The sequence below is a fragment of the Phocoena phocoena genome, chromosome 17, assembly GCF_963924675.1.
Source record: "Phocoena phocoena chromosome 17, mPhoPho1.1, whole genome shotgun sequence".
Classification (NCBI taxonomy): domain Eukaryota; kingdom Metazoa; phylum Chordata; class Mammalia; order Artiodactyla; family Phocoenidae; genus Phocoena; species Phocoena phocoena.
In genome coordinates, this window is record NC_089235.1 from 44,160,054 (window position 1) to 44,179,925 (window position 19,872).

General features: G+C 38.2%; 1 protein-coding gene across 3 annotated transcripts in view; it reads left to right on the forward strand.

Annotated features, from left to right (window-relative positions):
• Positions 1–19,872, forward strand: part of VPS13B (vacuolar protein sorting 13 homolog B) — an 818,081-nt gene that overhangs the window by 229,698 nt on the left and 568,511 nt on the right. The window lies entirely within an intron of this gene.

Genomic DNA, 19,872 nt, shown 5'->3' on the forward strand with positions numbered 1-19,872 from the left:
GGCTCAGCAGCCATGGCTCACAGGCCTAGCCGTTTCGCGGCACGTGGGATCTTCCCGGACTGGGGCATGAATCCGCGTCCCCTGCATCGGCAGGTGGACTCTCAACCACTGTGCCACCAGGGAAGCCCTGTGATGGCGTTTTAAAAGTCTTTGTCAGGTAGTTCTAACATCTCTGTCATCTCAGTGGCATATATTAATTGTCTTTTTCATTTACTTTGGGATCTTGGTTTTTGGTATGACAATTGATTTTCGACTGGAACCTGAAAATTTGGATATTGTTTTCTGAGACTCTAGGTCTTATTTAAACTGTCTATTTTGTATGGCTTCATCTGATAATGCTCCAACTGTGGAAGGGGACATGCTCCCTTGCTACTGCCTGGTGGAGGTAGAAGTCCAGGTTTTCCATTTGGCTTCCATTAGTATCTAAGGGTGTGTGTGTGGCCCTGTAACTTCTGCCAAGGTGGGAATTCTAACTCTCATTTAGACCTCCAGTGGTAACTCCCTGGCTTGGAGTGGTTGGATTACCAGGCCTCATTACTACTCACCATGAGGTCTCTACTGACACCATGGTGGTGGTGGTAGGGTGGCTCATTATTGCTGAAGGTTGGTGAAGATCCTGACTCTCTACTAGGCCTTTGACACCACTCTGGTTCTTTTTAGTTATTTCTTTGAGATAAATTCCCAGGACTGAATTACTTGGTTATGGATTATAAACTTAAAAAAAATAATGTGTAGATGTATTGTTCTCTCACATCATTCCATGAATATTTAATGCAACTAGTAGTGAAGGAGAATGGTTATTTTGGTAAAACCTCAACAACTTTAAATGTTGTTTGTTGCTTAAATTTCCAGTTTTCTTTTAACTCACTTTTGTTACAGCAAAATCGATCTTTTGTCATACATCTTTTTATTATTTGTATCTCCTCCTAGGTGAATTTTCTTTTGTGTTCTTTACCATTTACTGATTCATGGATTTATTTATTCATTCAACTAGATTGTGGATTTCATGAGAGAAGAGCTTGAATTGGTCTTGTTTACCTCTATAACCCTAGACTGTGCTTGGTATATAGTAGTGTATAGTAAAAACATAATGAATCAGTGAGTGAATGAATGAGACATGGGAGTCAAAAGTTAGTGTATGCATAAGGAACCATTAGTAGATGATCATCCTTAGGTGATGCAGACAAAAACTTGTATCCTCAAGTCAGGGTGATTGCCCTTCACAGTGAGAGACAGTCCAGAGTTATATGTGGTAGGCCTTTGATTTTGTCCTTGGAGTCAGTGATTGAAGTAGCAAGAATGAATCTTGGTTGCATGCAGTCACAGTTCTTATAGTAAAAGAATGCTTGTCAGGAGTCAAGGTTTCATAGTGGTTAGATTTACTTTGCGGTAGAATTGAGAATGCCTTAGGGTGGAATTAAACTAAGGAAAGAATGATCTTCTCCTATGCAGAGGGAGTGAATGTTATATTTATTTTTATTTTGGTGTGCCCTTTACCAACTCCCTCTACACACATACACACACACACACTTGAGTTTCCTTAATTTAAAAGATAGTTTTGCCCTTAACTGTGATGTCTTTTACTTTACTAGCTAATCATTTAGCATCCTTATTCACATTTAAATTTTTTATTAAAAAATCTTTGACACAGTTTCCCTCTTATGTTTACAATAAGCTTTTAAAAATAGTTTCTAGTCTTCCTGTGTGATATTTTTAAATGATCTCATTTCATTTTTGCCCTCATGCCTACATAGTTTGTTTTTTGCTTAATTTAATGCCCAAGAATGATGGCTTCCTCTCCCCTTTACTCACTTTGACTGTCAGAATATGGAGTTTAATATGACTTTTACATAGTAGCCCTTCTTTAGATATTTCCACCAGTGGTTATTAATGAGAATTTGAAAAAAAAATTTATTTATTTTTGGCTGTGTTGGGTCTTTGTTGCTGTGCACGAGCTTTCTCTAGTTGCGGTGAGAGGGGGCTACTCTTCATTCTGGTACACAGGCTTCTCATTGTGGCGGCTTCTCTTGTTGCGGAGCATGGGCTCTAGGTGTGTGGGCTTCAGTAGTTGTGGCTTGCAGGCTCTAGAGCGCAGGCTTAGTAGTTGTGGCGCACAGGCTTAGTTGCTTCATGGCATGTGGGATCTTCCTGGACCCAGGCTCGAACCAGTGTCCCCTGCATTGGCAGGCGGATTCTTAATATTAATGAGAATTTATTTTTATGTATTTCATTCTCATATGTGTTATGAAATACCTAATCCAAGAAGCAGGTATTTATTTATTTTTAAGCATTTTACTCTGTTATCCTAAGTGTTATTTTCTTTTTAATTCATGTATGGGTACAATACTGAATGATCATAACTAGTAATTGGGTGTTATTTATTATTTCAACTAAGAACTTTTATGTATAGAAAAACCCGGTCTAATAATGCATGACTTTATTATTTGTATCATAAAGTAGTAATTAATTATTCTTTATCTGACATTATAGCTCTAGCGTCTAGGGGGAGATATAAAAGGTTTCAAAAGTTATTCTTGCAGTATCAATTTGTAAATGAAATTTAATTAAATAAATATAAATTAATTTTTCTCATCTTTCACTAAAGTCACTCACTGACTTTAGTCCATATTTTTTCTGTCATATGTACAGAAACATAATAACTGCTTCATATAATTACTGTAATTTTTCTTTGCCTTTAAAAATATACTGATGGTATATGACAATATTGCTCCCTTGAAAGGCCATTTTTCCTTTCCATATCCCATTATACAGTCTTTAATCTCCTACACTGCAGCTGATCATTGGTTTTTTTTGTGTTTTTTTTGCGGTACGCGGGCCTCTCACTGTTGTGGCCTCTCCCTTTGTGGGGCACAGGCTCCGGATGCGCGGGCTCAGCAGCCATGGCTCACAGGCCTAGCCGCACCGTGGCACGTGGGATCTTCCCGGACTGGGGCACGAACCCGTGTCCCCTGCATCGGCAGGCGGACTCTCAACCACTGCGCCACCAGAGAAGCCCTGATCATTGGTTTTTAAAGCTTAAAGAAATCTTAGTTGTAATCAAATACAACCATTCTCTTTTGTTTTCTTCAGATGAAGAAACTGAGCCACAGAGATTTTAAATCCAAGATTACACAGTTATTTGGTGGCAGAGTTTATACTAGAATAAAAGTGTAGTGATTAGTGTATCATTTAGTAAACTGCCTTATTACTCCTTAATGTATATAAACTGAACTTCCCTGATTAGCTTGTGTTGTTTGTAGTAATAGTAACAGTGAGAATATACTCGCTAACATTTATTGAATACTTACATGCCAGGTGCTCTGGTAACCACCGTCCACTTATCACTTTGGGGTTTAGGATTATTCTGTAAGGTAGCTGGTGAATTATACCCACTTTACAGTTATGGAAACAAAGTAGTTAAACTAGTACATTTTGGGATTTATAATGTGTTTAATGTCTCTGCATAAACTGCGGTGTTTAACCTCAAAAAATACTTGTTGCTTCCTCATCTATCATGGATGAAATCCTAGGGAGAAAAAATTCAATTATGAGGTATATTTACTTAAGAAACGTATAGCATAGCGTGATGTGACTTCTGTGCCTGGTAGCATGGTATGCTAATTAACCTGAAATCCTTTCCTTTACGAACACCCATGCTGGATAATGTATAACACATATAATTCTAAGTGAACTGCTGAACTTGCAAGAAAGAAAAAAAAAAAGTCCCCAAGCAAGGAGGAAACGAAAAACCAGAGTAGGAAGCAGGTATTCATGCTTTGACTGTCCTAATGGGCTGTGGCAACCTCAGTTACCAGTGGGCTTGGCTTTTAATCACCAGAACAGGGTGGGGACAAGAAAGGAGGAATTGGAACGTGATTTCCATTTCCCTAAGCTCATAACTTCTAAGGACTAGTGGAAAGATGGACTGTTTTAAAAATCTACCCCACTCTCGTTTTAACAAAGAAGCTTCTTTGTTTTGGCCTTGATGGGGAAGACGGAGGGTGCTTTCCCTGAGAATTTGTAACCACAGTCCTGTCAGCACTCAGATTTTAATTTTTTCATGGTCTAGGAACCATCAAACCAATAAGTTAACTTAAAATGTGATCCTGGGTGGACTGGTTACATCTCTGGGTATCTAATAGTAAACACAAATATTTGCTTTGGCAAATATCCTTAATTCTGGCAGTGTGTTTAAAAAAGAAAACCTTTTGAAATGTAAGCCCAGAATCCCAAGTTACCAACGACTTGAAAATAATCCCCCAAGAGCACAGACCTCCAATGAACATTATGGACTCCTAGAGTTTCAGTAATATAATAACTGGAAAAAGAGTATAAAAGTACTAAGTTTAAAATTATTAAAGAAGTAAAAGATGGAGTTGAAAATAGGAGGGAGGCATAGATATTGTCAATAAGGACTAGAGAATTAAAAAAAAGGAAGGTCAGAAGTCACTGAATGAATGATATAGATTAGACATAGCTACAGACACTATTTGTGAACTTAAAGGTGGATATAAAGAAATAATCCAGAATGCAGCACTGAAAAATAGAGATGAAAATGTGAAATACCAGTCAATGGATCTGGTCACTAGAATGAGAGGATTCTGTATAGGTCTAATAAGACTCTCAGAAAGAGAAACTAGGAGAGAGGCACTATTTAGAGACTTCTTTTTTTACCCCACAAAATTGATGCAAGATGTGAATCTTCAGATTTAAGAATCATAAATCTCAAACAGGAAAAATAAACCTAAATTTCTAAGTAGATACGTTGTGGTGAAACCCCAGTGTGCTAAGGACAAGCATAAATCTTTAAAAGCAGCCTAAGGGAAAAGAAATTAATGATATGATCTGCCAACATTAATGTTAGTTTTTTAGTTTCCACACTTGGTAGTGAAGACGTCAAGGATAAAGAAAATTCTTTGTTCTTGAACATCTGTTATAATTGAGGTACTTTGGTAAGCTATCTGGAATTCTCTTCTTTTAAGCCTATGAAGTCTAAATGAATTACTGAAGTCTTCTTGTTAGACTATGTCCAGAAATTGTAAGTTCTTCAGTATTCTAACCAGGCTCTGCCCCCTTCCACATGAAAAGATTTATTTTTCTAGTTCCTTATAGCCAGAACTGTCTAAATTCCCTCACCTGTAATCGTAGCACAAAGTTAAGTAATCTTGAAGAAGAGCAGGTTAATTCTTATTGATACTGCAAATTAGTTATCGAGGAATGTACATGGCTAGTATGACAACGACATGTAGGATCGAGATTCTTTTTTTTTTTTTTTTTTTTAAACATCTTTATTGGGGTATAATTGCTTTACAATGGTGTGTTAGTTTCTGCTTTACAACAAAGTGAATCAGCTATACATATACATATGTTCCCATATGTCTTCCCTCTTGCGTCTCCCTCCCTCCCACTCTCCCCATCCCACCCTTCCAGGCTGTCACAAAGCACCGAGCTAATATCCCTGTGCCTTGCGGCTGCTTCCCCCCAGCTATCTACCTTACTACGTTTGTTAGTGTGTATATGTCCATGACTCTCTCTCGCCCCGTCAAAACTCACCCTTCCCCCTCCCCATATCCTTAAGTCCGTTCTCCAGTAGGTCTGCGTCTTCATTCCCATCTTACCCCCAGGTTCTTCATGACATTTTTTTCCCTTAAATTCCATATATATGTGTTAGCATACGGTATTTGTCTTTTTCTTTCTGACTTACTTCACTCTGTATGACAGATTCTAGGTCTATCCATCTCATTACAAATAGCTCAATTTCATTTCTTTTTAAGGCTGAGTAATACTCCATTGTGTATATGTGCCACATCTTCTTTATCCATTCATCCGATGATGGGCGCTTAGGTTGTTTCCATGTCCTGGCTATTGTAAATAGAGCTGCAATGAACATTTTGGTACATGACTCTCTTTGAATTTTGGTTTTCTCAGGGTATATGCCAAGTAGTGGGATTGCTGGGTCATATGGTAATTCTATTTGTAGTTTTTTAAGGAACCTCCATACTGTTCTCCACAGTGGCTGAACCAATTCACATTCCCACCAGCAGTGCAAGAGTGTCCCCTTTTCTCCACACCCTCTCCAGCATTTATTGTTTCTTGATTTTTTGATGATGGCCATTCTGACTGGTGTGAGATGATATCTCATTGTAGTTTTGATTTGCATTTCTCTAATGATTAATGATGTTGAGCATTCTTTCATGTGTTTGTTGGCATTCTGTATATCTTCTTTGGAGAAATGTCTATTTAGGTCTTCTGCCCATTTTTGGATGGGGTTGTTTGTTTTTTTGTTATTGAGCTGCATGAGCTGCTTGTAAATTTTGGAGATTAATTCTTTGTCAGTTGCTTCATTTGCAAATGTTTTCTCCCATTCTGAGGGTTGTCTTTTGGTCTTGGTTATGGTTTCCTTTGCTGTGCAAAAGCTTTGAAGTTTCATTAGGTCCCATTTGTTTATTTTTGTTTTTATTTCCATTACTCTAGGAGGTGGGTCAGAAAGGATCTTGCTGTGATTTATGTCATAGAGTGTTCTTCCTATGTTTTCTTCTAAGAGTTTGATAGTTTCTGGCCTTACATTTAGGTCTTTAATCCATTTTGAGCTTATTTTTGTGTATGGTGTTAGGGAGTGATCTAATCTCATACTTTTACATGTACCTGTCCAGTTTTCCCAGCACCATTTATTGAAGAGGCTGTCCTTTCTCCACTGTACATTCCTGCCTCCTTTATCAAAGATAAGGTGTCCATATGTGCGTGGGTTTATCTCTGGGCTTTCTATCCTGTTCCACTGATCTATCTTTCTGTTTTTGTGCCAGTACCATACTGTCTTGATTACTGTTGCTTTGTAATATAGTCTGAAGTCAGGGAGCCTTATTCCTCCAGCTCCTTTTTTCGTTCTAAAGATTGCTTTGGCTATTCGGGGTCTTTTGTGTTTCCATACAAATTGCGAAATTATTTGTTCTAGTTCTGTGAAAAATGCCAGTGGTAGTTTGATAGGGATTGCATTGAATCTGTAGATTGCTTTGGGTAGTAGAGTCATTTTCACAATGTTGATTCTTCCCATCCAAGAACATGGTATATCTCTCCATCTATTTGTATCATCTTTAATTTCTTTCATCAGTGTCTTATAATTTTCTGCATACAGGTCTTTCGTATCCTTAGGTAGGTTTATTCCTAGATATTTTATTCTTTTTGTTGCAATGGTAAATGGGAGTGTTTTCTTGATTTCACTTTCAGATTTTTCATCATTAGTATATAGGAATGCCAGAGATTTCTGTGCATTAATTTTGTATCCTGCTACTTTACCAAATTTATTGATTAGCTCTAGTAGTTTTCTGGTAGCATCTTTAGGATTCTCTATGTATAGTATCATGTCATCTGCAAACAGTGACAGCTTTACTTCTTCTTTTCCGATTTGGATTCCTTTTATTTCCTTTTCTTCTTTGATTGCTGTGGCTAAAACTTCCAAAACTATGTTGAATAAGAGTGGTGAGAGTGGGCAACCTTGTCTTGTTCCTGATCTTAGTGGAAATGCTTTCAGTTTTTCACCATTGAGGATGATGTTTGCTGTGGGCTTGTCATATATGGCTTTTATTATGTTTAGGAAAGTTCCCTCTATGCCTACTTTCTGGAGGGTTTTTATCATAAATGGGTGTTGAATTTTGTCGAAAGCTTTCTCTGCATCTATTGAGATGATCATATGGTTTTTCTCCTTCAATTTGTTAATATGGTTTATCACATTGATAGATTTGCGTATATTGAAGAATCCTTGCATTCGTGGAATAAACCCCACTTGATCATGGTGTATGATCCTTTTAATGTGCTGTTGGATTCTGTTTGCTAGTATTTTGTTGAGGATTTTTGCATCTATGTTCATCAGTGATATTGGCCTGTAGTTTTCTTTCTTTGTGACATCCTTGTCTGGTTTTGGTATCAAGGTGATGGTGGCTTCGTAGAAGGAATTTGGGAGTGTTCCTCCCTCTGCTATATTTTGGAAGAGTTTGAGAAGGATAGGTGTTAGCTCTTCTCTAAACGTTTGATAGAATTCACCTGTGAAGCCATCTGGTCCTGGGCTTTTGTTTGTTGGAAGGTTTTTAATCACAGTTTCAATTTCAGTGCTTGTGATTGGTCTGTTCATATTTTCTATTTCTTCCTGATTCAGTCTTGGCAGGTTGTGCATTTCTAAGAATTTGTCCATTTCTTCCAGATTGTCCATTTTATTGGCATAGAGTTGCTTGTAGTAATCTCTCATGATTTTTTTTATTTCTGCAGTGTCAGTTGTTACTTCTCCTTTTTCATTTCTAATTCTATTGATTTGAGTCTTCTCCCTTTTTTTCTTGATGAGTCTGGCTAGTGGTTTATCTATTTTGTTTATCTTCTCAAATAACCAGCTTTTAGTTTTATTGATCTTTGCTATTGTTTCCTTCATTTCTTTTTCATTTATTTCTGATCTGATTTTTATGATTTCTTTCCTTCTGCTAGCTTTGGGGTTTTTTTGTTCTTCTTTCTCTAATTGCTTGAGGTGCAAGGTTAGGTTGTTTATTCGAGATGTTTCCTGCTTCTTAAGGTGGGCTTGTATTGCTATAAACTTCCCCCTTAGAACTGCTTTTGCTGCATCCCATAGGTTTTGGGTCGTTGTGTCTCCATTGTCATTTGTTTCTAGGTATTTTTTTATTTCCTCTTTGATTTCTTCAGTGATCACTTCATTATTAAGTAGTGTATTGTTTAGCCTCCATGTGTTTGTATTTTTTACAGATCTTTTCCTGTAATTGATATCTAGTCTCATGGCGTTGTGGTCGGAAAAGATACTTGATACAATTTCAGTTTTCTTAAATTTACCAAGGCTTGATTTGTGACCCAAGATATGATCTATCCTGGAGAATGTTCCATGAGCACTTGAGAAAAATGTGTATTCTGTTGTTTTTGGATGGAGTGTCCTATAAATATCAATTAAGTCCATTTTGTTTAATGTATCATTTAAAGCTTGTGTTTCCTTATTTATTTTCATTTTGGATGATCTGTCCATGGGTGAAAGTGGGGTGTTAAAGTCCCCTACGATGAATGTGTTACTGTTGATCTCCCCTTTTATGGTTGTTAGTATTTGCCTTATGTATTGAGGTGCTCCTATGTTGGGTGCATAAATATTTACAATTGTTATATCTTCTTCTTGGATCGATCCCTTGATCATTATGTAGTGTCCTTCTTTGTCCCTTTTAATAGTCCTTATTTTAAAGTCTATTTTGTCTGATATGAGAATTGCTACTCCAGCTTTCTTTTGGTTTCCATTTGCATGGAATATCTTTTTCCATCCCCTTACTTTCAGTCTGTATGTGTCTCTAGTTCTGAAGTGGGTCTCTTGTAGACAGCATATATAAGGGTCTTGTTTTTGTATCCATTCAGCCAATCTGTGTCTTTTGGTGGGAGCATTTAGTCCATTTACATTTAAGGTAATTATTGATATGTATGTTCCTATTTCCATTTTATATATTGTTTTGGGTTCGCTACTATAGGTCATTTCCTTCTCTTGTGTTTCGTGTCTAGAGAAGTTCCTTTAGCATTTGTTGTAAAGCTGGTTTGGTGGTGCTGAACTCTCTCAGCTTTTGCTTGTCTGTAAAGGTTTTAATTTCTCCATCAAATGTGAATGAGATCCTTGCTGGGTAGAGTAGTCTTGGTTTCAGGCTATTCTCCTTCATCACTTTCAGTATGTCCTGCCACTCCCTTCTGGCTTGTAGGGTTTCTGCTGAGAGATCAGCTGTTAACCTTATGGGGATTCCCTTGTGTGTTATTTGTTGTTTTTCCCTTGCTGCTTTTAATATGCTTTCTTTGTATTTAATTTTTGACAGTTTGATTAATATGTGTCTTGGCGTGTTTCTCCTTGTATTTATCCTGTATGGGACCCTCTGTGCTTCCTGGACTTGATTAACTATTTCCTTTCCCATATTAGGGAAGTTTTCAACTATAATCTCTTCAAATATTTTCTCAGTCCCTTTCTTTCTTTCTTCTTCTTCTGGAACCCCTATAATTCGAATGTTGGTGCGTTTCATGTTGTCCCAGAGGTCTCTGAGACTGTCTTCAGTTCTTTTCATTCTTTTTTCTTTATTCTGCTCTGCAGTAGTTATTTCCACTACTTTATCTTCCAGGTCACTTATCCGTTCTTCTGCCTCAGTTATTCTGCTATTGATCCTATCTAGAGTGATTTTAATTTCATTTATTGCATTGTTCATCGTTGCTTGTTTCATCTTTAGTTCTTGTAGGTCCTTGTTAACTGTTTCTTGCATTTTGTCCATTCTACTTCCAAGATTTCGGATCATCCTTACTATCATTATTCTGAATTCTTTTTCAGGTAGATTGCCTATTTCCTCTTCATTTGTTAGGTCTGGTGGGTTTTTATCTTGCTCCTTCATCTGCTGTGTGTTTTTCTGTCTTCTCATTTTGCTTATCTTACTGTTTTTGGGGTCTCCTTTTTGCAGGCTGCAGGTTCGTAGTTCCCGTTGTTTTTGATGTTTGTCTCCAGTGGCTAAGGTTGTTTCAGTGGGTTGTGTAGGCTTCCTGGTGGAGGGGACTAGTGCCTGTGTTGTGCTGGATGAGGCTGGATCTTGTCTCTCTAGTGGGCAGGTTCACGTCTGGTGGTGTGTTTTGGGGTGTCTGTGGCCTTATTATGATTTTAGGCAGCCTCTCTGCTAATGAGTGGGGTTGTGTTCCTGTTTTGCTAGTTGTTTGGCATAGGTTGTCCAGCACTGTGGGTTGCTGGTCGTTGAGTGAAGCTGGGTGCTGGCGTTAAGATGGAGGTCTCTGGGAGATTTCCGCTGTTTAATATTATGTGGAGCTGGGAGGTCTCTTGTTGACCAGTGACCTGAAGTTGGCTCTCCTACCTCAGAGGCAGAGCCCTGACTCCTGGCTGGAGCACCAAGAGCCTTTCATCCACACGGCTCAGAATAAAAGGGAGAAAAAGTAGAGAGAATTATTAGAAGTATGAGGAAAGAAAGAAGGAAAGGAGGAAAGGAAGGAAGGAAGAAAGAAGCAAAGAAGGAAAGAAAGGAGGGAGGGAGGGAGGGAGGGAGGAAGGAAGGAAGGAGGGAAAGAAGGAAAAAAAGACAGAAAGAAAGATGATACAGTAAAAATAAAATAAAGTATAATATAGTTATTGAATTAAAAAATATTTAGAAAAAAAAAAAGGGACGGATAGAACCTTAGGACAAATGTTGGAAGCAAAGCTATACAGAGAAAATCTTACACAGAAGCATACACATACACCTTCACAAAAAGAGGTAAAGGGGGAAAAATCATAAATCCTGCTCCCTGAGACCACCTCCTCAATTTGGGGTGATTCGTTGTCTAAAGGAGGGAGGGAAGGAAGGAAAGAAAGAAAGAACGAAGGTAAAGTATAATAAAGTTATTACAATTAAACTTAATTATTAAGAAAAAGAATTTTTAAAAAAAAGTCATGGAAGGAGGGGCACTGCGTGCGGGGCTGGCCTGCGGCGGCAGAGGCAGCGTGACGTTGCGGCAGAGGCCGGCGTGACGTTGCACCAGCCTGAGGCCCGCCGTGCGCTGTCCCGGGGAAGTTGTCCCTGGATCCCGGGAACCTGGCAGTGGCGGGCTGCACAGGCTCCGCGGAAGAGGGGTGTGGAGAGTGACCTGTGCTCGCACACAGGCCCCTTGGTGGCGGCAGCAGCAGCCTTAGCGTCTCCCGCCCGTCTCTGGGGTCCGCGGTTTTAGCCGCGGCTCGCGCCCGTCTCTGGGGTTCGCGCTTTTAGCCGCGGCTCGCGCCCGTCTCTGGAGTTCCTTTAAGCAGCGCTCTTAAACCCCTCTCCTCGTGCACCAGGAGACAAAGAGGGAAGAAAAAGTCTCTTGCCTCTTCGGCCGGTGCAGGCTTTTCCCCGAACTCCCTCCCGGCTAGTCGTGGTGCTCTAACCCCTTCAGGCTATGTTCAAGCCGCCAACCCCAGTCCTCTCCCTGAGCTCCGTCCAAAACCAAAACCCGAGCCTCAGCTCGCAGCCCCGCCCGCCCCGGTGGGTGAGCAGCAAGCCTCTCGGGTTGGTGAGTGCTGGTCGGCACCGATCGTCTGTGCAGGAATCTCCCCGCTTTGCCCTCCGCACCCGTCGCTGTGCACTACTCCGCGGTCCCGAAACTCCCGCCTCTGCCTCCCGCAGTCTCCGCCCGCGGAGGGGCTTCCTAGTGTGTGGAAACTTTTCCTCCTTCACAGCTCCCTCCCACTGGTGCAGGTGCCGTCCTTATTCTTTTGTCTCTGTTTTTTCTTTTGCCCTACCCAGTTACGTGGGGAGTTTCTTGCCTTTTGGGAGGTCTGAGGTCTTCTGCCAGCCTTCAGTAGGAGTTCTGTAGGAGTTGTTCCACGTGTGGATGTATTTCTGGTATATCCGTGGGGAGGAAGGCGATCTCCGCGTCTTACTCTTCCGCCATCTTCAAGGTCCCCCCTAAATGAGCTTCTTAACTGTGGTTTGCCTGTCCGCACAATCAGGATCGAGATTCTGATTCATGGAATTTTAGAGTTAGAAGCAGACTTTTATTTTGTTAATATTTACATTAAGAGTTATTTCATAGACTAGGTGGCAGAATATATTGTTTTAAATTAGGGCACCTTTTTCATCATTCTGTCAGTATGAAGCAGAGTCTTTACTTGTCAAATGTTTATTTGCCATTGTTTATGTTAAAAAAAGACAGAGAACCAGATTTGTAGATACTTAGTAAATGCCTGTTGACTCTCTTTTTGCTGGAAACTACAGCAGAATGGATAGGGATTGCAGTGAGGGTGGGACAGTGAAAAGTAAGCTCTTGCTATAGAAGACTTTGTGTTTTGTTCCTTGTGAATATGTTCCTTGTGATAGTCCAATTCTATCACCTAATTATCACTGTGAGCTATACTTTTAAGATTACTTTTTGTTTTCTGTCATTTAATTGGTTATAGTTCAATGGTTATATTTTATATTCTGTTCAAAATATTAAGTGATTTTTACCCAAATATTTTGGTTTAGCCCTAGGCTGTCACTTCATCTGCTTTTCCATGTTAAAAACAATAAAATCATTATCATCAACAGCAATAACAAAACAGCCACTACCTTTTAAAGTTTGCTGTCTCCTGTTTGCCTGTCTTATCGTAGGAGGTCATTTGCAGTCTTTGCCACCTATTGAGCCTCGGAACTAACCAGCTTTCTTGGTCCACCTATTTGTTCTTGCCTGCCCAACCGCTCTTGTTAAGGCTTCCACCTTCTTCTCATGTGATAAATCTTCTTCTCCTTTTGCTTTCTCCTTTTATTCTTCCCCTGAAATGATAATGTTTCATTTTTACTACAATATCAACCATTTAGAAGCTCTTTGCTATTGCTATTTTGTATAACGTTCCCTAATAACTCTACTCCTTCAATGCGTATTTTAAAAGAATTTACCTCTTCCCTCTACAGAAACCTTTACTATTGGTTCACTCTCCTATGATTTTATTATTTTTGTGTATCTAGAATGAGTCCTGGCTGCTTGAATGTCCTGAATGACCTTTTGTTTTATTTTATTAAATTATAGTTTTGTAAGGCTTGTAACAAAAAGGTCAGTTCTGTGGGCCCTTATAATCTTCACTGGTTTTTTAGGGGCAGTCATTTTCGGCTCATTCTTAGATATTTACCTCTAAATTTCTAAATAAAATGCTTATATTGAAATTTTCTTTCATGTTTAGATATTGTAAACATACTTTCTACTACAACAACCTTAATGCCTGAAAACAACATAAGTTCATTTTATTACAGTTCTGTAGTTTAAAGTCTAAAATGAGTCTCACTAAAATCAAGGTGTCAGCAGGGCTTTGTTCCTCTTGAAGCCTCTAGGAGAGAATTTGTTTCCTTGCTTTTTCCACCTTCTGTAGGCCACCAGCATTCCTTGGTCTGTGGCCCTCATCCCTCATCTTCAAAGCCAGAAGATTGCATTTCTCTGGTAGTGCTTCTGTCATGACATGTCTTTCTCTGACTCTCTTCTTCTGCCTTCCTCTTTCATTTTTAAGAACCCTGATGATTACATTGGTTCTACCTGGATAGTATGGGATAATCTTCGCATTTCAAATTAGCTTATTAGCAACATTAATTCTGTTTGTGCCTTAATATTCCTTTGCCATGTTAAGATAACATATTCCCAGGTCCTGGGATTAGGATATGGGCATCTTGAGTGACGGCGGGATGGCATTATTTCGCCTACCAAGAAGATTTAGCTTTTATGGCCAATACTCGCTGTCTGTATTTCTATTCTTCTTTTCTCCTAAGTTATCTAATTATATCACAGCTTTTGCTTAAATATATATTCAGTATTAATATATTATGACCGTGTATATATGAATTATAGTATGCGACCTTTAAATGTTTTTTCTTATGCAACTTTTATCCTTGGAGTTAATAACTGCCTTTTTTTGTTTCATTAGTGTTCCATGTACTTAATATTAATTCCCGCAAATTCTTAGAGAAGCATGTCTTCTCTCAGTATGTTTAGATGCATTAGATAATTAGTTTTAATTTTTAAAGTATTTTATACCTTATTTATTTATTTAGGCAGTGCCAGGTCTTAGTTGCAGCATGCAGGATCTTTAGTTGCAGCATGTGGACTCTTAGTTGCGGCATGCATGTGGGATCTAGTTCCCTGACTAGGGATCGAATACAGGCCTCTGCCTTGGGAGTGTGGAGTCTTATCCACTGGACCACCAGGAAAGTCCCTAGTTTTAATTTTTGTAGTCATTATTCTTTTAGTGCACTTTCCTCCTGTTTCAATCTCTATTTCCTTCTGAACCTGCTACAGATGTCTTGAAGTTTCCTTTTATCATTGTCCTGGGAATTCCCTTTCCTCTTATATTGGATCCCCTGTTTCTTGGATCACATGTATTATTCTTTCCTGATTTATTCCTCTTTTTGGTAGAGCACAGTTCTGTAGCTGTCTTTCTAGCAAAGGAAGTAAACTTCTTTCAGATATGGCATGTTTGAGTGAATCTTTATTCTGCCTTCATATGTGAAGGTAGTTTGGGTGTATATGTAGATTTGTAGGTTGGGATGATTTTTCTACAGACTTTAAAAAGCATTGCTTTGTTGTCTTCTTGTTTCCAGTGTTGCTGTTGAGAAGTTTGATGCCATTCTAATTGTTTGTTGTATGTTTATGTATTAACATTTTTCTGTTTTTATGCATCTGTTTGTTTTCTATCTCAGAAACTTTTAGGAGCTTCTCTCTTTACCCCTGATATTTGTTTCTTCATTTGTTGCACTGGATATGTGGTGCACCCTGTTAATTTGAAACTCATGTACTTCATTTGGGGAAACTTGTTGAATTATTTCTTTGATTATTTTCTCCATTTTGTTTTAATAGTTCTTCCTAGAACTTTTGTTTTTCAGATATTTGATTGTTAATGCTGATCCTTTCATTTTTTGGTCATTTGGCCCATTTTCAGTCTCTTTGGATTTTTTGTTTTAATTTATGTGGTAGATTTCCTCACCTTTATTTTCTTATTTTTATATTAATTTAAGGAGAATTAACATGTTTTTAATTTCTAATGGCTCTTTTCTGTTCTTTGAAAAGTTCAGCTAAACATGCTGTTCTTGTTCTAGTGTCTTCTGTAGTCCCTCCAAGGATAGCAGCAGCAGCAGCAGCAGCAGCAGCAGTAGTAGTAGTAGTAGTAGTAGTAAGTATAATACAATAATATAATTATTATTACCTAAGTTTTCTGTTCCCAGCATTGTCTTTTTACCCCAAGTTCCTTTTCTGTGTTTGTTGTTTATCTCTACTTTTCATGTTAGTGATTTATACCTAGTTTCTGATGAGCCCTCATATTATAGAATAAAATACTAAATAACTAATTGGGAACCTATGTGTGAGGTTGGAGCTTATTGAATGGCTGGTGTTATTGTAGGGGAATTGGACACTTACTCATTTTTGTTGTTGTTGTTTGGGGATAATCAATTATCAGTATCTCTGGTTCCTTTTTCTTGGACTGGCCAGTTTTCACAGATAGAAAACCTTCCATTTCTTTCCTGCAGGTTGTAACTCTGGCATTCAGTGTCCCTAGAGAGTAAAAGAAAAGGAGATTTCATTATTCAGTACATCTATTTTATGTAGATTTTTAAACAGTCTCCCATTTTTCGCATGCAGCCTTTTCCTTGGTATTATCCCTTAGTTCAAAGTCCTTCTGGTTCAGCCTCTCCTGCGTGAACCCTTCAGTCTTTTGCCAGGATGAGTGTGGGGTAGTTGCATGGCTTCACGAATTAAAACAAAGGATGTGTGGTTATTAGATAGACTTTCAGTCACTGCTCATCTTTTTAGCCTTATCTGCATTCCTGCCCTCTGAACTGCCTGGCTTCTTTAATTCTTATCTTTCCAGGGCTTATTGCAGAACAACTTGCTTTTTAGTTTAATAACCCACGGGCACTTTTCTCTAAGTCATCTTGTTGTTACTTGTTCATCAGCATCCATCTTCTGAAATTTTGATGACTGTTCTTGCCTCTTTGAGAGTTGCACATCTAGTGCTTATCTTTTCATTTTCATTTCTTTGTTGGTTTAGGCCCGTAAAAATTAAGGAGGAAACAGAGCTAAACTTACATATGGCTTGACTCCTTAATCTTTTACTTCCACACAGATATACAGGTCATTCTCATTATTTCATCTTCTGATTTATGGATGATAATTATAAGAGTGATCATAAGTTGATTACTGAACACAGGGGGGGTTAACATGTCTGTGAGGCCAGGAGAATTATGTCGGGCAAGAAAGGCAGTGTAAAAAGAATCTGAGCTAAGGGTTCACCACAGGACTAAGAATGTGTGTTCAGAGTTAATATTTTACAGAAAAATACTCTGAGGAGAAAAAGTAACAGTGCATTTTTTTATATTAAATTGTATTACAAAAATTCACTATTATTTTTAGATTATTCCATTGAAAGTTTATACCATGTAAAGTTGTATTTCAATTGCAGTGCCTTAGGGGGTCCCTCTTTCCTTCCTCTAGTAGAATATGACAGCAATATTTGAGTAAATCCACATGAGAGTGCTTTGTAATGCTTTGTAAAGTCATTATTTCAAATGTAAGATATTGTCACTGTCTTTGTGATTGTCCTATTGACTCATGTCAGCTGACTATACATCTTATCAACATTTTGCACCTCTTCCCTAAATTAAGTTCTGTATAAAGTTCAGCAGATTTCTCAGAGTTAAATACCTTGAACAATAACTGTAGTATTTTGGCCTCCACATGGAACAATAATAGTGGCTTGCCTTAAGGCACATAACTACTAGATATGTAATGCTACCTGTATCTGAAGCCTTGCTTTTTCAGTTTCAGAGCTTTTGGTCTTTTTGTTTCACCATATTGCATTCCCAACAGGAGATTTCCTTTCACAGTTTCAGGAAGTTGCATTCATGTAGACAGAAAAAAATGTGAATGGTACCCTGAGTTGTGCAATGCCAAGACTCTGCTCCTTTCTACCTCCATAGTGCTTATGTTTGGGGTATTTTACAAATTTTGGTTTGATGGTAGAGTGGAAAGAAACCAAGTTTATTTTTAAATTATTTTTTATTAATACTTTTTCTTCTTTAGAGTAATTTTAGGTTCACAGCAAAACTGAGAGGAAGGTATGAGGTTTTCCATATACTTTCTGCCTCCTTCTTGGTCTGCACAGCCTTTCCCAGTATTGACATCCCCTACCAGAGGGGCACATTTGTTACGATTGATGGACCTACATTGACACATCATAATCACCCAAAGTCCATAATTTACATTACTGAGGTTATTTTTTACTAGCAGATTTCCTCCATTGTTGAAGTCTATCAAAAGATGACTATAATTATCTTTTAAAAAATCTGAGCTTGAGCCATTAAAAACAAATTACTTTTTGAAAAAGTTTTCTTAAGGAGAAAGTATGCAGGATGTTTTAGTTACTAAAACAAGTTTAAAAATATCTGAGAGGGACTTCCCTGGCAGTCTAGTGGCTACGACTCCTCACTCCCAATGCAGGGGGCCCCAGTTTGATACCTAGTCAGGGAACTAGATCCTGCGTGCCACAACTAAGACCCGATGCAGCCAAATAAACAAATATTTTTTTTAGAATCTGAGAAATGTAATGATCATAAAAAGTGAAATAATTTCTTGATAGTATTAGTCTAAACTAAGATGCTTTATATATATACAAGTGATTCTGATCAGAAGAGGTTTCCAGCAACTTCTTCTGATAAGAGTCTTATGTATGGCATGCATTAGATATTAACAAAGACGTATCATTTCAGATTCAAGGTAGAGTCCTAAACTTGGTGTAAACTGTAAAAGAAGCAGCTTATAAAATAATTTTTTAAAAAGCCATTTTTGTCTATTCATATTTGTTTATTTTTGCATCTACCAGAACTAATTCAATTCTTTTGGTTCTTAACACCATCAGTAACCCTTGAGAGAATCTTTTTCTTTTCTTTTCTTTTTTTTTTTTTTTTTTTGCGCTACGCGGGCCTCTCACTGTTGTGGCCTCTTCCGTTGCGGAGCACAGGCTCCAGACGTGCAGGCCCAGCTGCCATGGCTTACGGGCCTAGCCGCTCCGCAGCATGTGGGATCCTTCTGGACCGGGGCACGAACCCGCGTCCCCTGCATTGGCAGGCGGACTCCCAACCACTGTGCCACCAGGGAAACCCCCTTGAGAGAATCTTTGATTAGCTCTTGTCTGCTCATCACTATCTAGATTCTTTAAGTTTTTTCAAAAAATTGGCATAGAATGAGAGTCTGACTCCGGGGGCTTGAGAGTTAGAGGAGGGTATTATTCCATTTTGTATCCCTCTCATCACTTAACATAATGATTGGAGCAGCGTAAATTATCCACTGATTATAACTTCTGTATCCACAGTAGATGTTAAATATGCAGGGTAATTCAGTTTCTTTTCTTATGAAGAGAAAAGTGAACCACACCTGCCCACTTTCTGACTTGAGCCTGGGCAAAATTCTTATTTCTCTAAACCTTGGTTTTCCTGAATGTAAAGTGGAATAGTAATAGCTACCTTTTTTTTTTTTCTTTTGAGATGAATAAAAAAAACTGGGCATAGTGCATGGCACTTAGTCATTGAGTGTTAGGTGCTATAACTAGTAGTACTGCTACAACTGTTATTACTACTACTGCTATGTTTATTTCATATTGTTGGCATCATTTAACTTTCTGAAATACTGCTTAAGTTTTTTGAGTCATAGATTTTGAGAATTTGATAAAAACTGATAAAATCATAGAAAAATGTATAAATACACAGCATTTAGACTCCTGCTTTGAGGATAATAGGTACCACTGCAAATGGAAATAACACAGGTGGTGAATATTGGGGAATAGCAACCAATTGATACATGTTTATATAACAGTCAAATAGGAATCAGTAAATTTATAGGTCCTTCTGAAGTAAAGATTACTATGTGAGAAGGTATTTCTCAAGATGATGTCCTTTAACTACTGGCAAACCATGTAGTGTGTTAGTTAAACTGCAGGTTCCTGGGCCACATCTCAGGAAGACTCTTGGAGGACTATGGGGCTTCTTGAATGCACCAGAGTTTGAGATCAAAGATTTTAGAGTAATGTTTAATATGTCTGTCATAAAAAGTTCATGATTTTCTTAATTATTCATACTTAGTTCTCATTAAAGGAGTTTCAAATATGAAGGATAATACATATTTGATTGGAATGTGGAATGGGGAAAAGAAGGCCATTCTTCATGAATACAGTTGAAATGAGTGGTGAAGTTTTCTGTGATAGGATCAAATTGTGTTAAACACCTCAGCTCTTTCTCTCTGCTGTAGGACTGAGCAAATATTACTTAACTCCTCTAATCCGTTATATCCCAGTTTGTAAAAATGAGGATAACAATAACATCTTTATCACAGCCCTGTTGTGAGGAT